Raw genomic sequence first — 22,339 nt, forward strand, 5'->3', positions numbered from 1 at the left:
AAGGTTTCCTCCTCTCCTGCAAATTACTGATGCTCATATGAAGTCAGAATCATTGGGAAATGTCTTATGATACAATCACCAAAATATTTTAAGTGAGGAAAAATAAGGGATGCTTTCTGGCCTTCCAGCTTTTTAATGACATACATATTGATATACACTCTCAGTTTTGAATGAACTAAAAGTATGCACTTTTCTGCTATTGAGAACAGAAAATAAGCACTTATTTATGTGTATTCATTCATCAGCATATTGAGTGGGCACTATGTGCGCTGTGTTTGCTGCTGCCTGTTTAGGAATAAAAACCAAACAAGGTGCCTGTCCTTGAATGAAGCTTACGTTCCAGTGAAAAGAGACAGAAACCAATGAATAAGATAAGCACCAACTCTGACATGTTCTGTGGGAAAAAAATGAATATCAATGTATCAATATAATGACTTAATAAAGAGCAACTTTATCAAATGGCAGGGAGTGTGTGTGTGTGTGTGTGTGTGTGTGTGTGTGTGTGTGTGTGTGTGTGTGTGTGTACTATGTGTCCAATTTAGGTAACTAGGCAATCTCTCTGAGATGACAATTAACATTTGAATAAAAAGGAGTTAGCCACACAAATAGCCATGGGAAGAGCAGTCCAGGCAGAAGGCACACTCTGCAAAGCAAAGGGCTTGAGGTGTGTTTGAGAAACAGAAAGGAAGTCATATGATGAGGATGTGGTGAGCAAAAGGGAAAAGAACAGGAGACAGGACTGGCAAGCAGGAGCAGTAGGTCATGGAAAGACATCTACATTTTATTTTATGGGTACTGGGGAGCCTTTGGTGGTTTTAGAGCACAAGAGTAACAGATGCTTTTTTCCCTTTTTCATACAGATGATCCAGCGGTAGCATCAATGTTCTATAATTGCCAGAAAGAACTGATCGGTTTGGATAGATGTCCTCCAGTATTCAGTAGTATTTTAGTTAATACTGCTATATACCAAGACACTTTGAATGTATACTATTTGCACCAAGGGCCCAAGGACCACCTCCCCTGCCCTCTGCCACTAGGAGATAATTCATCAAAAGTTGTGTCCAACTCTTTTCAATCCCATGGACTGTAGCCCCCCAGGCTCCTCTGTCCATGAAGATTCTCCAGGCAAGAATACTGGAGTGGGTAGCCGTTCCCTTCTCCAGGGGATCTTTCCAACCCAGGGATCAAACCCAGGTCTCCCTCATTTCAGGCAGATTCTTTACCCATTGAGCCAGCTGGGAAGCCCAAAAGGAAAGACAAGATCAGTCAAATAAGTCAAACCCAAAACAAGGCATAGGGACTTCCCTGGTGGTCCAGTGGTTAAGAATCCACCTTCCAAATGCAGGGGATACAGGTTCAATAAATAGCAGATGAGGGTATGGTGAGCTATATTGGGTTGGGTTCCCCACGAAGCTCATTCTGAGACAAGGATTCAAGGGCAGGTAGTTTATTCTGGAGATGATTCCAGGAGGCACAGTAGGGAGGATGGAAAGGGAGACACAGAAAGGAAGAGGGACAATAAGGGGCATGTGGCAAGCGAGTTATTGCTATGAGCAACTGGAGCTCAGCATCAGGGCAGGGGGCACTGGCAGGCTGCAGAGAACAAGCCACACGTTATCTCCACGGAAGGAGAGGAAGCTGGGATATTCATCTGCCGACTCCATCCATCACTGGGTGGGGCCGTTTCTAGAGACAGAAAATCCTTGCGACTTCTGGGCCATCCTGCTTGCTGGCCAGGTGTCCCTCCACAGCCAGAACAAAGCCCTCATTCAGAGAGTCACAGGCGTAGCAATGAGCATCTTTCTGTGTACAGAGGTTAGGACTGAGGGGCCCTGGGCAGGACCCCAGCAGCATCTACTACACAGGATCAAGCATAGAGGAAGTTATCACATCGTCTCATTTCTGGCGCCATTTCCAGTCCTCATTCTTGTTTTTCTTTCTCTCCCTTCTCTCCCACTTACAATTTATGCAATCTGGCTGTGTTTTATGTATCCTTGTAAGCTGCCTTAAATCTTTTTTTGGAACACAGCAGCGCATAAATAAATAAACACTAGCAAGGTTTAACATTTTCCCTTTATTTATTGACCATTTTTCCCTTCTGTGAACTTTTTGGACCAGGGCCTCTTTTACTTGCTTCTAGCATTGTGCAGGGCATATTGAAGGCATTTGATTATTGTTCTGTCGAGCAGCACAAAGATATGCGGGGGGTTTATAAATGGACTCTGTGACCAGAAACAGAGGCACAGGACTCTCTGGTCCTTGATTTCTTGAACCCAGAGCTTAAAATATTGCCTGCACATAGCAAATGCTCAGCCAATGTCTGTTAAACGAAAGAATGGGACTTGGAACACCTATATCCATAAGCGTTCCCATGGATCACCATTTAGAAATCCATCAACATACTGGAATTGTGTGTTTTCTAAGGGCAAAATTGCCTTTATCATGTGGATGCACTTATTTTCATGAGTGTAATAAGCTGGGAGGCAGGAACTAAAGATAGATCTAGAGATGGTGCTTTAAAGTGTATATCCAGCAGGCTCTGTGCATCTCAGAACAACCTTTGGTAACTCAAATGCAGCCTGTTTGTGAACCTGATCTTTGCTTGTAGGTGTCCTGGCAAACTGTTCTCATAACACTCCTATTGAGAAACTGCGTTCCCCAGGAAACTCAGATGCTAGAAACTGAGTGACTGCTTTATATCTCATGAATCAGAAATTGTTGGACTTCCCTGATGGTCCAGTGGCTAAGACTCCACATTCCCAATGTAGAGGACCCAGGTTCGATCCCTGGTCAGGGAACTAGATGCTGCAACTGAAGATCCTGCATGCTACAACTAAGACTCAGCACAGAGAAAGGAAGGAAGGGAAGAAAGAAACAGGAAAGAAAGAAGCTGTTGTTTGTGGGTTTTAGGCATGCAGGTATCTGGATTGGGTTTTTCTGGGACTATCACATCTCCCCTCCTTTTTTATTTTTGGCTGTGACATTTCCCCAGTAGTTTTAATAAAACACTAGGTAGAATTTAAAGTGTAGCCCCTGAAAGACAAATTTTTTTCCACTTAACAGATCAGCATTACCCATAAGTAGGTTACTTCTAGGAAGCTCCATTTTCATATAGATCTTAGCAAAGGAGGAGAAATAGTTTGGCACTTTTTAAATTTATGTATGTTTAAATTAAGATATAATTTGAATAACATAAAGTTCATACTTTTTTTGATAAGTAAGAAGTGGATTTATTTAGAGAGAAACACACTCCACGGAGAGTATGGGCCATCACAGAGGGCAAGTCTGGCAGCCAAGTTCACCCTTTTCAAAGTGAATGAACCAGTGAGTGCGTGCTCAGTCGCTCAGTTGTGGCCGACTCTGTGCGACCCCACGGACTGTGGCCTGCCAGGCTCCTCTGTCCATGGGATTCTCCAGGCAAGAATCCTGGAGGGGGGTTGCCATGCTCTCCCCCAGGAGTTCTTCCCGACCAGGGGGTAGTACTCGCATCTGCCTGCATCTCCTGCCCTGCAGGCAGTGGTTTTTAGTATATTCACTAGGTTACGCAACTATCACCACTATCTAATTCCAGAACTGTTCCTTTGCCCCCCAAAGACTCCAATACTTATTAGCAGTCACTTCCTATTCCCCGGTCTTCCCAGCTTCTGGCAACCACTCATCTCTATGGATTTGTCTATTTTAGACATTTCCTATAAATGGAATCATATGATATGTCGCCTTTCCAATCTGGCTTCTTTCACTTACCAGAATGATCTTAAGTTGCACCATGTTGTGCCACGTATCAATACTTCCTTTTTCATGGCTGAAGAATATTCCACTGGTGTATGGCTACACCACACTTTGTTTATCCATTCATCCATGGACAGACACTCGGCCGTTTCTACTTTTTGGCTATTGTGAATAAGGTTGCAGTGAACACCTACATACAAGTAATCTGTTCAAGTCCTCACTTTCCATTTCTTTGGGTATTTATCTAGGATTGGAATTTCTAGGTCATATGAGAATCACCTGTTTTCCAAAATGATTACACTCATTTTACTTTCCCCCCAGCAATGTATGAGAATTCTAATTTCTCCACATTCCCACTAATACTTGTTATTCTGTGTGTGTGTTTAAACCATAGCCAACCTGGGACTTCCTTGGTGGTCCAATGGCTAAGACTCTGTGCTCCCAATGGAGGGGGCCTGGGTTCCGTCCCTGGTCAGGGAACTAGCTCCACTATGCTGCAGCTAACAGTTCACATACCACAACGAAAGACTGAAGATCTGCATGCCATAACTAAGACCCAGCTCAATCAAATAAATAAATATTAAAAAATAATAAAGTGGTGGCTCAGATGGTAAAGAATCCGCTTGCAATGCAGGAGACTTGGGTTTGATCCCTAGGTTGGGAAGATCCCCTGGAGAAGGAAATGGCAACCTATTCCAATATTCTGGCCTAGAGAATCCCCACGGACAGAGGAGCCTGGCGGGCTACATTCCTGGGGTCGCAAAGAGTCGGACAAGACGGAGCGACTTTTGCTTTCACTTTCATAGCCATCCTAATAAGTGTGAAGTGGTATCTTGTGGGTTGCCTCTATTATTATTTTTTTAAATTTAAATTTCCCCCTGTCCTGTCTGAGCCCTAATATACCTGTCCTGGAACAAACATCCATCTTTCCCCTTACCCCCAACATCCATCTTTCTTCTTTCACATACTTTTGTTTTGAGAACAGTTTTAGGATTACAGAAGATGGAGCAGATAGTACAAAGAGTTGCTAGGCTTCCCGGGTGGTGCCAGTGTAAAGAGCCTGCCCGCCAATGCAGGAAACATAGGCGATGTGGGTTCAGTCCCTGGGTTGGGAAGATCCCCTGGAGGAGGAGATGGCAACCCACTCTAATATCCTTGCCTGGGGAATTCCATGGACAGAGGAGCCTGGTAGGCTATGGTTCATGGGGTCACAAAGAGTCGGACATGACTATAGTAACTTGGCACGCAGGCAGGGACAGACAGTTGCCATGTACCTCTTCTCTCTTCTGCTCACAATTTCTCCTCTTAGTGACATCATACATTAGTGTGATATATTTGTTATAGGTGCTAAACCAATATTGATTCAGGGTTATTTTAAATTTATATTGATACATTATTATTAACTGAAGCCCTTAGTTTATATTATGGTCCTTCTTTGTGCTGTACAGTGGTATGGCTTTTGACAAATATGTAATGTTATATGTCTGTTATTATAGTATCACACAGAGTAGTTTCATTGCCCTGAAGATCCTCTGTGCTTTACTGATTCATCCCTTCCTCCCGCCTCCAAAGTGCTGAAAACCATTGATCTCTTCCTGTCTTTTTTACTAGAATCCTTTTTACTTTTGACTATAGTCTTTTCCAGAATGTTGTGTAGTTGGAATCATACAGTTTGAACTTTTCAAACTGGCTGCTTTCATTTGTTTTTTCACCTTTTGAAGAATTTCAGATTGGGGGCAGTTTTAAACAAAGGTGCTATAGGCATTCTCTGAGTGATGACATGGAGAAGCCAGTGCCACTGAACGGATTGTTTATTACTTACCTTCCTGAGAGAAGGGGACACACCACACCACTCAGGGCCACAGGGGAGGGGTCAGGTCTTGATCAGGAGGCAGAAGCAGGAATAAGCAGAAAGCCTAAGCCACAGCCTTTACTAGAGTTTCTGCAGAAAAGGAGAGACAGCGTACACCACTTAGGATGGGCTCCTTTGCGTAATTCCAGCGGGCTCCAGGGCATAGAAGCTGTTTTCAATTGTCTGGTACCTGATTCTGGGGTGATTAGGGAGAAGCAACTATTGGCTTGGTGTGTGAGTTAGATAAGCAGGTGGGTGGGATATGACACTGAGTCAGATGGTCTTTGCATGACTAGACACGTTCCAGCAAGCAATCCACCTCCTCTAAGAGATTAGCTAGCTCTACAAATGCAGTCTCTCCTCCAATCTGCAAGGTCCCCCAAGATGTTCACAACCTCATAAGATATATAAAATAATAATAATAATAATAATAAACATGATTAGGGAGTTCACCTGGTGGTCCGGTGGGTAAGACTCCAAGTTCCCAATGCAGGGGGCCCAGGTTTGATCCCTGGTCAGGGAACCTGATCCCATGTGCTACAACTAAGAGTTTGCATGCTGCAACTAAAGATTTCACATGCTGCAAATGAAGACTCCACCTGCCGAAACTAAAAGAACCCGGATGCCAAAACAAACATTGAAGATTCTGAGTGTGGTGACTAAGACATGAAACAGCCAAATAAATAAATACTTTTTAAGGTATTAAAAAAAATGTTAATACACTGAGTTTCCCTAGAGGAATGGTTTTGGGATTGGCTCTATGCAAGCAGATACTTATGGGGTTTTTACTAGGGATCAGCCCCTCTAAAAGGAAAGGAAAAGTCTGGCTGCAGTACCAGCTTGACAAAGTCTTGGCCAACCCAGAGGGAAGGTGTGCAGTGAGGAGTGCCCATCAGAGTGCCCCGCATCCAGAGGAGAGGGGCACCCTTCACAGCCTTGCCTTGGTTGCTCAGTAGTGCAGGCTGCTCTGGAAAGGGTATAACCATGAGCGAGGCAGCTCTGCTCCTAAAACAGACCCTGAAGGAGCTTGGGGGCCATCTGACCCCACTCCCTGCAAGTGGACAGCAAGCCCTTCCTTAAAGGGGGAATGCTGGGTGGCGCATGTCTGTGACAAGCTTGGGGATTCTATTGCAGTTGGCCTCAGCAGTTGCTGGCTTGAGAACACACTCATTTTCTCCTTTCCATATACTGGTTTTGTTTCGTTTTATTCATTTATTTATTGAGGATATACTCTTACTGGCTACCTTTCTTCCCCTGCCTCACTTCCCCACTCTCCTTCACCTCCTTAATCAACTACTTGCACCAAAATCCTTGTCTTAGAGTCTGCTTTTGCGGGAACTGAAACCAAAACACATCCAATTCACCATTAGAATGATGCTCCTTGGGGCAGGTCTGGCAGTTTCCAGTTCGATAAATGTACTTGGGGCTTCCCAGGTGGCGCTAGTGGTAGAGAACCCGCCTGCCAATGCAGGAGACATAAGAGACATGGGTTTGATCCCTGGGTCGGGAAGATCCCCTGGAGGTGAGCATGGCAACCCACTCCAGGATTCTTGCCTGGAGAATCCCACGGACAGATGGGCCTAGCAGGCTATAGTCCACAGGGTCATAAAGAGTCGGACACGACTGAAGGACACACATCTTGCATTCCATATACATACGGTGATTCTAGTCCTGATTTGCTCGACACAGTTCAGTTCAGTTCAGTTCAGTCACTCAGTCATGTCCGACTCTTTGCGACCCCATGAATTGCAGCATGCCAGGCCTCTCTTTTCATCACCAACTCCCGGAGTTCACCCAAACTCATGTCCATTGAGTCATTCTCGTTTAATATGTTTTCCTGATGTTCCATTCCATTGATGCCCCTTTTTCTCCTAAAATTATCCTGGTTTGGGGACTTCTCTGGTGATCCGGTCACTAAAACTCCATACTTCCAATGCAGGGGGCCTGGGTTCCATCCCTGTCAGGGACCTAGATCCCACATGCTGCAGCTAATCAACTAAAGAAAGATCCCCCATGCTACAGTGAAGATTGAAGATGCTGTGTGCTGCAGCTAAGACCGGGGACAGCCAAATAAATAAATATTTAGAAAACAAAACCATCCTGTTTTGGATGATACATGTTACAATCAACCTACAACGCTTTAAAGGAAGTGATCCTTAATAAGATCCATGGACAGGGAAAAGTGGTTTGTTTTGATCTTGTATGCCATCAACTCATAGTTTATTTTGGGTGAATCATCCAGTTTTAGAGCTGGAAGCAACCTCCAGGCCTGGCTTATCCATTAACTCTCAACATTTTTTTTTCCCCCAAACTGCTGGAATGCACATGGTTGACTATTCACATGCATAACACCCCCATGGGAATTCCGATTATGCCAGCTGTAACCCCACTCCTTTTCTCCTAGCCAGGAAAGCATACCGAATGCTGGTGAGAATTAGGTTGTTACAAGGATAATGTGATATTTTTAAAAAGATGAATCATTCTCCCGCACTGGTACTTTAACCACCAGCATCAAATCAGTCATGACACAGTTCGTGACTGATTGAATTTAAGAACTGCTGATCTTGTTCCAAACCCCTACATTACATAAAAAAGTCATTTAGCCATATGGTGTCTCCACTTTCTCACCTGGAAATGGGGATGCTAAAGTCTCCTTCCCTGTCTGGTTGAGTTTTGGTAGAAGGCAAATGAGATAATGGATGTGAGAGCTTCAGGAGGTATAAATCCTTTGAACCAATGGGAGCCATTGTGGGTTTTATCTGTATGTGGCAAGAGGCAGCCATATCTGCTTAGAGTTTTCCAGAGCCACACTAGAATTTACAAAAGAGGTGGATTTGTACCCATGTGGTTTGCACAGAACATTTATGAGTGAAAAATTTACCAGTGTTCCTGTTCATTATGTGAATTCTCTTTATGTCTTTGCTAAGGTGTCTTAGTCAAAATTCAATGGTTGGGAGTGGATACAGGTAGGTATATGTATGGCTGAATTCCTTTGCTGTCCACCTGAAACTATCACAACACTGTTAATCAGCTATATTCCAATACAAAATAAAAAGTTTAGTTAAAAAAAATAAATAAAAATCCCAAGTTGGGAACTTCCCTGGGGGTCCAGTGGCTAAGCACTCGGTGCTCCCAATGCAGGGGGCCCGGGGTTCCATGTGGACTCTAGTCAGGAAACGAAGAGTTTGCATACTGCAACCAAGAGTTCGAATGTCACAGCTTAAGATCCTACGTGCCACAGTGAAGATCGAAGATCCCATGTGCTGCAACTAAGACCTGGCACAGCCAAATAAAGAAATGTAAATATTTTTTAAAAAACTGTATATAAAAAATTCCAATGGTTACAAGAGACAAAGATCCAACACGAATTAGCTTGAATAAATTGGCTCACATAATGAAACCACAGGAACGTGCTGGCCGGAGTTGGCCACAGGGACGGCCAGAACTTGAGACTGGAACGACGAAAGGATTCTCTGTGTCTCTCACCCATGCTGCTCTCTGTGCTTCATTATCTTGGAACAGCTTTCACTAGGTGGGGGCATGGCTATCAGACGCTAGGCTCACATCTTTACCTCTTTGTGATCATAGAGGAGAGACGCCCTTGTTCCCCAGCCTGCCCCCTCAGATTAATTAGAAGAACCCGAGTGAGGCACTCTGATTGGCTCACCATTGGACCAATCACTGTAGTTCAGGAAATAAAGTATAGACTAAGTCAGCTGCCCACGCCTCCCATCAATTGCTCGAGGGCTTCTCATGCACACAGTTGCTTCAGGGATTTGGAGGAGCTGGCAGCCGCCAGATGTGTGTCTATCATTCAAGGAAAATAAAATCTTTTAATACACCGTCAAACCTTTATTCCTAACGAAGCTTTTTCTATTTCGGGGGCTATAAACAGCAAATCCTTTTCTTTTCCTTCCAAATGAAAATATTTTGAATATTGTAAGGATGACTTTCCAAAGCCTAGTTTCAAAATCACTCTTGAAATGGTTTGTGCCAATGTACACTCCTACTCACAGATGGTGGTGGGCATTCTTGAATGGTAAACTGTCATTGATCTATGCTGGTGGCTGTCGATTGAGGGTGATTGTGACTTCCCAGGGATGACGGCAATGTCTGGAGACAGTTTTGACTGTCACAAACGAGGGTGGTGCTACTGGCTTCTCGTGGGTAGGAGGACAGGATACCGCTAGATACCCTGCAGTGCACAGAGAGCAGCTCTCACAACAAAGAATCATCTGGTTCAAAATCTCAATAAAGCTGAGAACCTCTCATCTATACATACGGATATGGTCTTTGTCTTTCTATATAAAGAAGTCTCAACAAGGAGCCTTGCCTGGACAGAGAATCGTGGGCAGCACACTCTATTGGCTGGTCTTGGCACAGGGAGGTATGCTGGAAGTCGTGTCTTCCCAATTCGGGAGGAGGGCGGTGAACATGGCAGGTAAAAAAGCTTGGCAAGTGCCCGGATAAACTTCTTGGAAAACTCACCCTTTCAGCTCTTCTGGACTCTTTTTTTTTTTTTTAATTGGAGGATAATTGCTTTATAGAATTTTGTTGTTTTCTGTCAAACCGCAACATGAATCAGCCATAGGTATATATATATATCCCCTCCCTTTTGAACCACCCTCCCTGGACTCTTCGTTTTAAAGACAGTATTTAAAGCACTTTAGCCAAAAGAGAGGTAGCTCAGTATATAACTGAATGTGAGAATTACCGATGTTTAGTTTATTTCTATTCTGATCCTTGGAAAATAATGGTCATATATTATCATTAAGGAAATTTAATGCATGACAAAATGGAATGTAAGAAACCCCTCCCCCGCTTACAGTGTCTGGTCTCAGCAAATTTTACAACAGGAAAAACTCATCTTTAATTTTCAGCTTCCTTATTTTTCCATCTTTCTCCATGTCACTCACTGCCTCTCTACTGACTGAGACCAATGCATGTTACCATCTGCTTCTTTTCAGAAGTAGTAAAATGAAGCAGTTAAGAGTAGGGACTCTTGTCATTGGACTGTCTGGATTCAAAGCATGACTCTGTTAATTATTAATGGTGCAGCTTTGGGCAAATTTCTTTAATTCAGTACAGTTGCTCAGTCGTGTCTGACTCTTTGTGACCCCATGGACTACAGCACACCAGGCTTCCCTGTGCATCACCAACTCCCGGAGCTTGCTCAAATTCATGTCCTTCGAGTCAGTGATACTATCCAACCATCTCATCCTCTGTCGTCCCCTTCTCCCCCTGCCTTCAATCTTTCCCAGCATCAGGGTCTTTTCCAATGAGTTGGTTCTTCGCATCAGGTGGCCAAAGGATTGGAGCTTCAGCTTCAGCATTAGTCCTTCCTAAGAATATTCAGGACTGATTTCCTTTAGGATGGACTGGTTTGATCTCTGTGCAGTCCAAGGGATTCTCAAGAGTCTTCTTTAACATCACAGTTCAAAAGCATCAATTCTTCGGCGCTCAGCTTTTTTATGGTCCAACTCTCACATCCATACATGACTATTGGAAAAACCATAGCTTTGACTAGACAGACCTTTATTGGCAAAAATAATGTCTCTGCTTTTTAATACGCTGTCTAGGTTGGTCATAACTTTTCTTCCAAGGAGCAACCATCTTTTAATTTCATGACAGCAGTCACCATCTGCAGTGATTTTGGAGCCTAAGAAAATAAAGTCAGTCACTGTTTCCATCATTTCCCCATCTATTTGCCATGAAGTGATGGGACTGGATGCCATGATCTAAGTTTTCCGAATGTTGAACTTTAAGCCAACTTTTTCACTCTCCTCTTTCACTTTCATCAAGAGGCTCTTTAGTTCTTCTTCACTTTCTGCCATAAGGGTGGTGTCATCTGCATATCTAAGGTTATTGATATTTCTCCTGGTGATCTTGGTTTCAGCTCTGCTTCCTCCAGCCCAGCGTTTCTCATGATGCACTCTGCATAGAAGTTAAATAAGCAGGGTGACAATATACAACCTTGATATACGTACTCCTTTCCCTATTTGGAACTAGTCTGTTGTTCCATGTCCAGTTCTAACTGTTGCTTCCTGACCTGCATACAGATTTCTCAAGAGGGAGGTCAGGTGGTCTGGTATTCCCATCTCTCTCAGAATTTTCCACAGTTTATTGTGATCCACACAGTCAAAGGCTTTGGCATAGTCAATAAAGCAGAAATAGATGTTTTTTTCTGGAACTCTCTTGCTTTTTCTATGATCTAACGGATGCTGGCAATTTGATCTCTGGTTCCTCTGCCTTTTCTAAAACCAGCTTGAACATCTGGAAGTTCTCAGTTCATGTACTATTGAAGCCTCACTTGGAGAATTTTGAGCATTACTTTGCTAGCGTGTGAGATCAGTGCAATTGTGCAGTAGTTTGAACATTCTTTGGCATTGCCTTTCTTTGGGACTGGAACGAAAACTGACCTTTTCCAGTCCTGTGGCCACTGCTGAGTTTTCCAAATTTTCTGGCATATTGAGTATAGCACTTTCACAGCATCATCTTTTAAGATTTGAAATAGTTTAGCTGTAAATCCATCACCTCCACTAGCTTTGTTTGTAGTGATGCTTCCAAAGGCCCACTTGACTTCACATTCCAGGGTGTCTGGCTCTAGGTGAATGATCACACCATCGTGGTTATGTGGGTCATGAAGCTCTTTTTTGTATAGTTCTTCTGTGCATTCTTGCCACCTCTTCTTAATACCTTCTGCTTCTGTTAGTTCCTTGTCATTTCCGTCCTTTATTGTGCCCATCTTTGCATGAAATGCTCCCTTGGTATCTCTAATTTTCTTGAAGAGATCTCGTCTTCCCCATTCTATTGTTTTCCTCTATTTCTTTGCATTGATAACTGAGGAAGTCTTTCTTACCTCTCCTTGCTGTTCTTTAGAACTCTGCATTCAGATGGGTATATCTTTTTCTCATTTGCCTTTAACCTCTCTTCTTTTCTCAAGTCCTCTTAAATTTCTTAACTAACCTTAGTTTCCTCATCTATAGAGATAACAGTGCCTCCTCAGGGACTTTCCTGGTGGTCCAGTGGCCAAGACTCAGTGCTCCCAATGCAGGGGGCCCAGGTTCAATTCTTGATCAGGGAGCTAGATCCCATAAGCCGAAACTAAGAGTTTGCATGCTGCAGCTAAAGATTCTGCATGCCGCAACAAAGATCAAAGATCCCGAGTACTGCAACTAAGACTGCTGCTGCTGCTGCTGCTGCTGCTGCTGCTGCTGCTGCTGCTAAGTCGCTTCATTCGTGTCCAACTCTGTGCGACCCCATAGACGGCAGCCCACCAGGCTCCCCCGTCCCTGGGATTCTCCAGGCAAGAACACTGGAGTGGGTTGCCATTTTTCTTCTCCAATGGGTGAAAATGAAAAGTGAAAGTGAAGTCGCTCAGTCGTGTCCGACTCTTCGCGACCCCATGGACTGCTGCAGCCTACCAGGCTCCTCCGTCCATGGGATTCTCCACTGGAGTGGGGTGCCACTAGATGCCGCCAAATAAATAAATAGAAAGAATTAAAAGAAGAAGCAGTATTGGTTTGGTCGTAGTCAGTGAACTAGGAGTCAGAAAACGTGGGTTCCAGCCTCATTAAAACGCTGCTCTTGCCCAGCTGCAATGGCCTGGGCACGCTAGGTCTGTTTCCCAGGAATTGCTCCAGTTACAGCCACTGAAGTGAAGTGAAGTGATGTCGCTCAGTCGTGTCCGACTATTTGCGACACCATGGGCTGTAGCCTACCAGGATCCTCAGTCCTTGGGATTTTCCAGGCAAGAATACTGGAGTCGGTTGCCATTTCCTTCTCCAGGGGATCTTCCTGACCCAGAGACTGAGCCCTGGTCTCGCGCATTGTAGGCGGATGCTTTACCGTCTGAGCTACCAGAGAAGCACTAGCTACCAGGAACAGCCACTAGATGGCAGCAAAAAGCAAGTTCCCCCCTCAGAGGCTTCCTCTCATCAGTTTCCTGATCCCTGGGTCAGGAAGATTCCGGAGAAGGAAATGGCAACCCATCAGTATTCTTGCCTGGAGAATCCCATGGAAAGAGGAGCCTGGCGGGCTACAGCCCATGGGGTCTCAAGAGTCCGACATGACCGAGCAACTAAACCACCACAAGCTCAGATGGCAAAGAAGCAGGAGACAATGGTTCGACCCCTGGGAAGGGAAGATCCTCTGGATAAGGGAATGGAATGGCCACCCCCTCCAGGATTCTCGCCTGGAGAATGCCATGGACAGAGGCTCCCAGTCTATGGGTTTGCAAAGAGTCAGACACAATGGAGCGACTAACACACTTTCAACCAACAAAGTAACTGCAGGCTTCCCTGGTGGCTCAGTGGTAAAAGAATCTGTCTGCAATGCAGGAGACAGTCCATGAGGTCGTGAAAGAATCAGACACAACTTAGCGGCTGATGAAATGACAACAAAGTAGCTGACGTTTCTCCCCAATTTCTGTCTACCCCTTCACTCACTTTCTGCTCACGTTTTTGCGGGTACTAAGCACTGGGCCTGCTGGGGCGGATGGAGAAGTCTGCAGTAACTGAACCCACGCATTTCCATTTCTTTGACTATTGCCTTTTTCCAGTGACACTCAGACCTTCTTCACCAGTCCATCATCTTTCCTGACTGCATAGCTGACCATCTAGTCACTGACCGAATATCCACACTGGCTGTCCCGGAGGCATCTCAAATGCATCAGATCCAAAACTGAACACATTGCGTTTCTCACCAAAGTTGCTTTTGCTCCTATGTCCTTGTTTGCACCACCATCCAAAAAGTCACGAATGGAGAAACCTCAGGGTCGTCTGTGACTCCTCCTTCTCCTTCATCTTTCACAGCCAATCATTCACCAAATCCTGCAAACACCACCTCTGGAAAACACAATTCCAAAGTGGTTTATGTGACACAGGCTCATTTGTAAAACATTTAAAGAGAAAAAACCCCAAAACTGAAAAACATAGATTGGAATGTTTCACTGTTCGGAAGACTAGTGCTTTCTTTGTGTTTTTCGCTTTCACTTTCCAAAATTTCTACAAGGCGCCTGTGATTCTTCTGAAATTAGAAAATTTTAAAACCTATAGTATTATCTTTCTCCCGAAAGTATGTGTACATACAACTGTTAGGACATCGTACATAGCTATCTCTAGGGTAGTAATGTGCAGAAAAAATTTGCCCGTAGGTACAGTACTTTGCCAAGCATCTGTGGTGAGGTTGCCAAGTGGATCAGCTGGCACGGCAACTCTGTCAGCCCTTTGTTAAAAATGGCACTTCCTCCACACATGGCTCCTGAAAGCCACTTCATTTTTGGATCCGATTATTTAATGTGAAAAATATTTCTGCTGCAGAAATTCATTGTCATCTCAAGTTTATAGAGGAGATTGTTTTTCTCACAGAGTGGAGTGCTGATATATCCAAAGGGAAGCAAGCCCTGCCTGAGTCCTTCAGTCAACAGACATTTATAGGGTGCTGACTTACACCCTGGGCATTACTTTAGGAGTTTGGATTCCAGGGGTAATGGAGATATTTAAGGTCCCTGCTCTTAAGAAGATGTCATCACATAGCTGCTAAGCAGATAAGCAAGATGGTTAAAGACAGCAGAAATGCCAGGGTGGTGGGAGAGAAAAACTAAATCAGTAGGGGTGGCAAATTTTGGGTTGTGTGATGCCCACACAGGAGGGCATATTTGAACCATGAGGTAAGCTACAAGATGGAGCTAGCTGTCTGTGGAGCTGCTGGCAGAGCCCAGCCTGAGGGAATGGCAAGCACAAGGGCCCTGAGGCAGGGACAAACTCGGCATATTTAGGAAAGAGAAAGGCCAGTGTGGTTTTCAAGAGGTAAGTCAGTGAGGAGTAGTGGAGTGGAGAAGGTGGACAGAGGTCGAGCAGGGTCTTGTAGTTGATCAATAAAGAGGTTGGATTTTAATCTAAGTTAAAAACCAACATGAGTACAATTACTTACACATACATATTGTGTACCTACTACGTGCAAGTACTGTTCTAGGCATTTTACACATGCTATTTCATTTAATCATTACAACCACCCTGTGACACAGGGTTGGTCCAGTGGCTGCTCTGGGTTCTGCTATTTTGAGTGCATCTCCTATCTTCATGTCCCACCATTTAGGGAAGGAAAAAATATATCTTCTGGTCTCTCCTTGATGAGTGCTGGAGTAGGGCTGGCTAACGAGGACGAGAGGTCACGTGGAGGAGAACTGAGGGTCCGCAGGTGACAATCAGCACCCGCCCAAATATTGAGCGAGACCATCTTGGATCTTCTAGCTCAGCCTAGCCAAACTCCTAGCAACCCAGGAGTACTATTGCTGGTCCCACCAATATGTAGAAAGACAGCATCTCTGATCCAACTTAAAGAAGGTTGGCCATTGAGTTTACACTGGGAAAATAACAACTATTAAGGCATATAGAACATTTTTAATGTACCAGGCACAACGCTGCCTTTACATAGCATTTCCCTTTACAACAGTCCTGTGACATAGGCACTGAATGTTAGCTCTTTTTTATAGATGGTGAAACCGAGGAGCCGAGAGATAAACTGGCTTGTTTACAGTCACACAACTTGTAAGAGCATCCTGTTGCTCATTTCAGTTCAGTCAAGTCACTCAGTCATGTCCGACTCTTAGCAATTCCATGGACTGGAGCACACCAGGCTTCCCTGTCCATCGCCAACTCCCAGAGCTTATTCAAACTCATGTCCATCGAGTCAGTGATGCCATCCAACCATCTCAACTTCTGTCGTCCCCTTCTTCTCCCGCCTTCAATCTTTCCCAGCATCAGGGTCTTTTCCAAAGAGTTAGTTCTTCGCATCAGGTGGCCAAAGGACTGGAGCTTCAGCTTCAGCATCAGTCCTTTCAATGAATATTCAGGACTGATTTCCTTTAGGATGGACTGGTTTGATTTCCTTGCAGTCCAAGGGACTCTCAAGAGTCTTCTCCAACCACAGTTCAAAAGCATCAATTCTTCGGCGCTCAGCTTTCTTTATGGTCCAACTCTCACATCCATACATGACTACTGGAAAAACCATAGCTTTGGCTAGACTCACCTTTGCTGACCCTGTTGCTCAACTTTGGGGAAAGGGAGGGAAAATCGTTCCTATGGACTGCAGAGCTGGGATGGTCCTCCAGGGGGCGCAATTCACATTGTCTTCTATGTGTACCTACCCCGTGCTTTGTCACTCATTTTTCTGTACTGACTCCAACTGCCCCTTCTGGGTGCACTAATTTTAGGTCAACAGAACCTTTGAGAGATGGAGGATATAAAATAGCGCGACGTTAGCCACCATGGCTGTGCGCAGGATCTGCAGTCTTGGAAGTCCTCCACAAGGAGGAAGCTTAGGCAGGCAGTGGGGATCAGATAGCAAGCATTACATGGACTCTGCAGCTGGGAACCCAGGCAAGGCTGTGTGTCACTCTAGGCATGCAGAGACTGGAAAGGGAGAAACTTTAGAAGGCAAAAAGAAGGGACGTGGTCAAGACTGAGTGGCTGGAAACTGGAAAATGCACTGATAGAGGCAGACAGCATCAAGTCTGGGTGCCTTTGTGGCAAACTTGGGTATCCTGTCTTCCAGACTGGTATGGTAGGTGCCAGCCTCAGGAGTACCCATCATTGAGAACAGCTAAGAGGGTGAATTTGAGAGGTTGTTTTTTATTGTTGTTTTAGTTACTAAGCCGTGTCCAACTCTCTTGTGACCCCCATAGACTGTAGCCCGGCAGACTCTGTCCATGAGGTCACTGAAATAAGGAAAGCAACTACCCAAAGCCAAGAAACGTGTACCTATGGCGAGGTGTGAAGATGTGGTTTCTTTTGTTTTGTTTTCCTGTCTTTCTCTGTCTCTATGTGTCAGTTTCTTAGTTATAGTCTTGGACCTTAGCAATAATAAGAACCCATATTTGCACCTCATTGCAGGAACATGTCAGAGACTTGAATGCCTTCCATCCAAGTTTCTAGCACACAGGATCAGCATGATCTCAGGAACTTGAATCCCAGAGCAAGTCTGCACAGCTGTCTACTCTTTATAAAGCTATTTGGGAGGCTTATTAGCATGTTTGAGGTTATGCCAAAGGTTTGTAATAAAAATACAATGGAAGCACATAAGAAGTTTTAGGGAGATTTTATATTTAATTCCAGGACTTGATTCCCTCCTGCAAGGGCAAAGGTTTCTATGTCATGTCCAACTGAGTTGGGTAAGAAAATAACTCCATATTCTTAGGTGAAAGTAACTTAAAAAAATATTTTTGCGGACAACTTGAATAATGCATGCTCATGATTAAAACTAATCAAATGTGACCGGAAAATGCATAACCTAGATGCAACAAGGTCCCTAACGGTAATCACAGCTCTCACCCTTGGTCCACTCTGAGGCTGCATTCAGAATTTAAATGCAATGCCGGAAAACCAGCTCTATCGGTGATGGAGCGATAAAGTTTTACTGAAGATTTTCTGGAGAAGGTGTGGCAGAAGGGTGACATCGCATGTGTGCCTGTACTGGTGTGTGTGTGTGCTCGGCTGTGTCCCTTTGTAATCCCACGGACTGTAGCCCACCAGGATTCTCTGTCCATGGGATTTCCCGGGCAAGCATAATGGAGTGGGTTGCCATTTCTTCCTCCAGGAGATCTTCTTGTCCCAGGGATCAAACACACGTTTCTTGCATCTCCTGCATTGGCAGGCGGATTCTTTACCACTGTGCCCACCTCACAGAGACATTGCATACCTCGTGGCAAATGCCAAAGCAATTCCCTTTAAACATCTTAGTTCTGCCCGAATTTCTTCTCTAAGTTTCAGCTTCCTTTCCCCTTTCCTCCTCCCGCTTCTCTGTCTTTGTCTGGTTCCCCATCTCAGCATAAATTCCCCTCCATGGTCTGGAAGAACTCAGTTCTGGCTCTCAACTTGCCTATCCCACTCAAAAAGAGAAAAGCTCAGTTGGCTAATTGTACTCCAACTTTTTTTTTTTTTTTAAAGAAAGCAGTTCAATATCCAATTATTTGTCGAGAATGGCTGGGAATTGGCACTGGAACTGGCTTTCTCAGGCTTGAAAGATCTGAGTATTTTTCTTCCTGGTTGCCAATTCGGTGAAATCATGGTGGCAGCCTGAAATGGGCTCTGGTTGTAGTATTTACCCCACAGAAGTTGGCTAGTTCTGTAAATCATCCTCCCTCCCACCCTCAGAAGCTCTTCTTAAACATTTATCAGCACACTACTGGACTCACTCCACAAGATACATATAAAATTCTTACCAAACAAAATCAGGAATTCTGTGGAATTCAGTGCCAGGGGTTGGGGTCAGGGTGGAAGACAATTTTTGATGTCAAGAAAATAAAAGATGTCTCTATATAGTGATATATAAAGAGTGATATATATCACTATATAGTAATATATATAACATATACTATTAAAGAGAAAAATCACTGGCCCTAAATGGCATCACTTGTGCTAATGCCCATGACACCAAACCTAGGTTTAATATATAACCTAATTGCAGATTTTTTTTACATTTTTGTCTTGCTTTTTTAATTTTTTGGCCACAGCACATGGCATTCAGGGTCTTAGTCCCCCGACTAGGGATTGAACCTGTACCCCTTGCAGTGGAAGTGTGGAGTCTTAAATACTGGAGTGCCAGGGAAGTCCTGTAATTGCAGTTTTGACCTTCATAGAAATGCAATCTTAATTAACCAGTTTGGAATTTTCTGGTCAGCACCACTGAAATAATCTGTCACGTGGACCCTCTCCATTTCCCGCCCGGCCCAGTGGATGAGGAGGCAACCGACACAACAATATCTTTGTCTGTTCCCTCTCTCCAAAAAGATAGCCTGGCCAAAAACAATCCTTTATTTACTTGTGCTGATAGCTCCCTTGTCCCACCCTTCTTCCCATAAAAAAGTTCCATTTTGCACAACCCGTAGGAGTGCCCTTCTAGTCGCTAGATGAGATGCTGCCTGTGTGAGGCCATTAAGGCAGGGTTTCTCAGCATTGGCACTATTGACATTTGGGCCAGTTATTAATAACTCTCTATGATGCGAGGGCAGCCTGTGCAACAGCAGGAGCTGGTACCACCTCCAGGTCCGAAGGTGCAAGCACGGGCTCCAGTCGTAACTACTGCACAACATATAACTCCAAAATTGTGTGCCTGTCAACAGCAACAGCAATGATTTTACTCACAGATCTGCAATCTAGGGACAGATGCTTGTCTGACAGAATGCCACCCCTGGGGTGGCTTGCAGGCCGAGGGCTGGGGTCACCTGAAGCCTTGCTCACACACCTGCATGGGGGCAGAGGAGAGCTGAACCTCTCTCTGTGTCTCAGTGGTTTTACACCTGGTCTCTCCAGTATGGCAGCTTCTGGGTAGTTGAATTTCATACCTGGTGGCTCAGGGCTGCAGAGGTGTGTGTTCTGAGGGGAGAGGGCTGGGCACAAGCTGATCACCTTTTCTGTCCTTGTCTCTGGAGTCACTCAGCACCACTTCCACCTGCATTATAATTGTTAGAAGTGAGATACTTCCAGAGGTGAAAGATTAGACTTTTCTTTTTGTGGTAGGAAAGTGAAAGTGAGGTCACTCAGTCGTGTCCGACTCTTTGCAACCCATGGACTGTAGCCTACCAGGCTCCTTCCTCTGTGGGATTCTCCAGGCAAGAATACTGGAGTGGGTTGCCATTTCCTTCTCCAGGGGATCTTCCTGACCCAGGGATTGAACCCAGGTCTCCCGCATTGCGGGCAGACGCTTTACCCTCTGAGCCACCAGGGAGTGTTAACAAATTGCAGGGCTTCCCTGGTGGCTCAGTGGTAATGGATCCACCTGCCAACGCAGGAGACACAGATTTGATCCGTAGTCCAGGAAGATCCCGCATGCTGTGGAGCAACGAAGCCCGTGGCTCACAAAACAGAGCCTGTGCTCTAGAGCCTAGGAGCGCAACTCCTGGAGCCCATGCGCCTAGAGCACACGTTGGGCCACAAGAGAAGCCACCGCAATGAGAATTCCACACATCGCATCTAGAGAGTAGCCCCTGCTCACCCCAGCTAGACAAAGTCTGGGCAACACGGAAGTCCCAGCAGAGCCAAAAAATACAATAAATAAACCGAATTTTTAAAAAGAGTTTAAAAAATTGCAGACCTGGGCCACCTCCCCACCCCTCAGCCCACCAGGCTGCAGTCTACCCACCTGCTCTGCCCCCTGCCTCACTCACCCCGGCTCCTCCGCCTCCCATTCCCCCTCCGGGCCGGCTGCTGCCTCCAGGCCCTCTTGGCCGGGCAGCTCCCTTCTCAATAGGTCTTGCTGGTCCCATCTCACTGGATTGGCGGCCATCCCAGCCTCCTGGTTCTCCTGGGCTGCTACCTTCCCTCTCTCTCTGAAACATTCTCTGATGCCAGCCAATGGGCGAGCAGCGCCCTCAGCCTATCGGCCTGGTCCTCGTCCATCTAGCCAAGCCGTCCGCCTAGGGGCGGCATTTGAGAGAACCTCTTCCCGGTTGAGGAGTTATTTTTTGTAGGCCTCATTAAATAGATGGGTTTAACGCTGAAGAGGACAAGTTCACGAGCTACACTCTGGAAGCCAGGCAAGATCTTGGAAAGTCATGCAATGATGAATCCTTCTCCCTGCTAGTATTTAGAGCAAAGACATGGCGCCTCCAGTCTGTGGTCTGGATCAGCCTGCTTTCTTGGTATCTCTGCCTGCCAAGGCTTCAGCTCCTACAATAAAGTTTTCCATCAGGAAACCTACACCCACTGGCTCTACATTTTCTTTACCATCAGATCCCTTTAGAACCTCGTCATGCCAATAATGGTTCCCTTAAAGGTTATCCTTCATTGCCTTCTATCAGCCATTATATCCAGCATGTCTTTCCAGATCGTCACAATGGACCTGTGCCACTCTGTCTCCATCTATAATTCTGACTCTCTCACTCTTCTGGAAACGTGATATGCAAGAAAGAGCTGGCACGCTACAGTCAGACATTCTGGATCAGGCAGACCTGTCCAGATCTGAAGTGCCTGCATAGCCTTTAGCTTAGTGAGTTAACCTCTCTAACCCTTAATTTCCTCATCTCTATAATTGAAACAACCATATCCACCCAACAGCATGGTTATGAAAAAAAAGAATGCTAAGTCCTCGGCACATAGTATTAAAAGGATGTCGGTTTTCATCTTTCTTTTGTACGTTCAACCATTTCCTTGAAATCGAAAGGTGAACTTCTTTCAGCAAAATCTCACTTGTTATTCTCATTTACTCTTTTTTTTTTCCCCATCAACTATCTCTTCTTTGAGGCTCCCACTCAAATATCCAGCTCCACAGTAAGTGCTCATTGAAAAGTTCTAAAGTCTTAAGTCACTTGTATGTTTTAATATTAGTCATCTAATTTGAACAAATACAAGGAAATTTAAAAAAAAATTCCAGGCCTGTTTAAAGCCATCTCAGGCGAGGAGTAATTGCAAGAACCTAGACATAGTCACTGCTATATGGCGAGGGCTGCCTGACCAAAACTCTGGCCCTTGAGAGAGGAATACAGCTGTTCCTTGGCCTTCTGCTGAAGGGAGGTGGGGAATTAACATGCAGGCCTCTTCCCGTTGCCTGCTGGTGTCCGCATTGGCTGAGCCCATCAAAGCCGGACAAGGGAGCTGTTGGACGCAGCCCATGCAGGCTCCTGGGCACCTGGGGCACAGAAGTGGTGGGCCAGGGCATGCTTCTGAAGGGGCCAACACAGGATGCCCAGCATGGAATAGACCTTACTGGTCAGTTTTCTTAGAGCTGTCTCCATTAAGACTAAACAACCTGCTATTCCAT

General features: G+C 45.1%; 1 non-coding gene across 1 annotated transcript; it reads left to right on the forward strand.

The window, feature by feature from the left end:
• TRNAG-CCC lies at positions 2,726 to 2,798 on the forward strand. The gene has a single exon. It is a non-coding gene; the product is annotated as a tRNA-Gly (tRNA).

Source organism: Capra hircus, chromosome 17 (assembly GCF_001704415.2).
Source record: "Capra hircus breed San Clemente chromosome 17, ASM170441v1, whole genome shotgun sequence".
NCBI lineage: Eukaryota > Metazoa > Chordata > Mammalia > Artiodactyla > Bovidae > Capra > Capra hircus.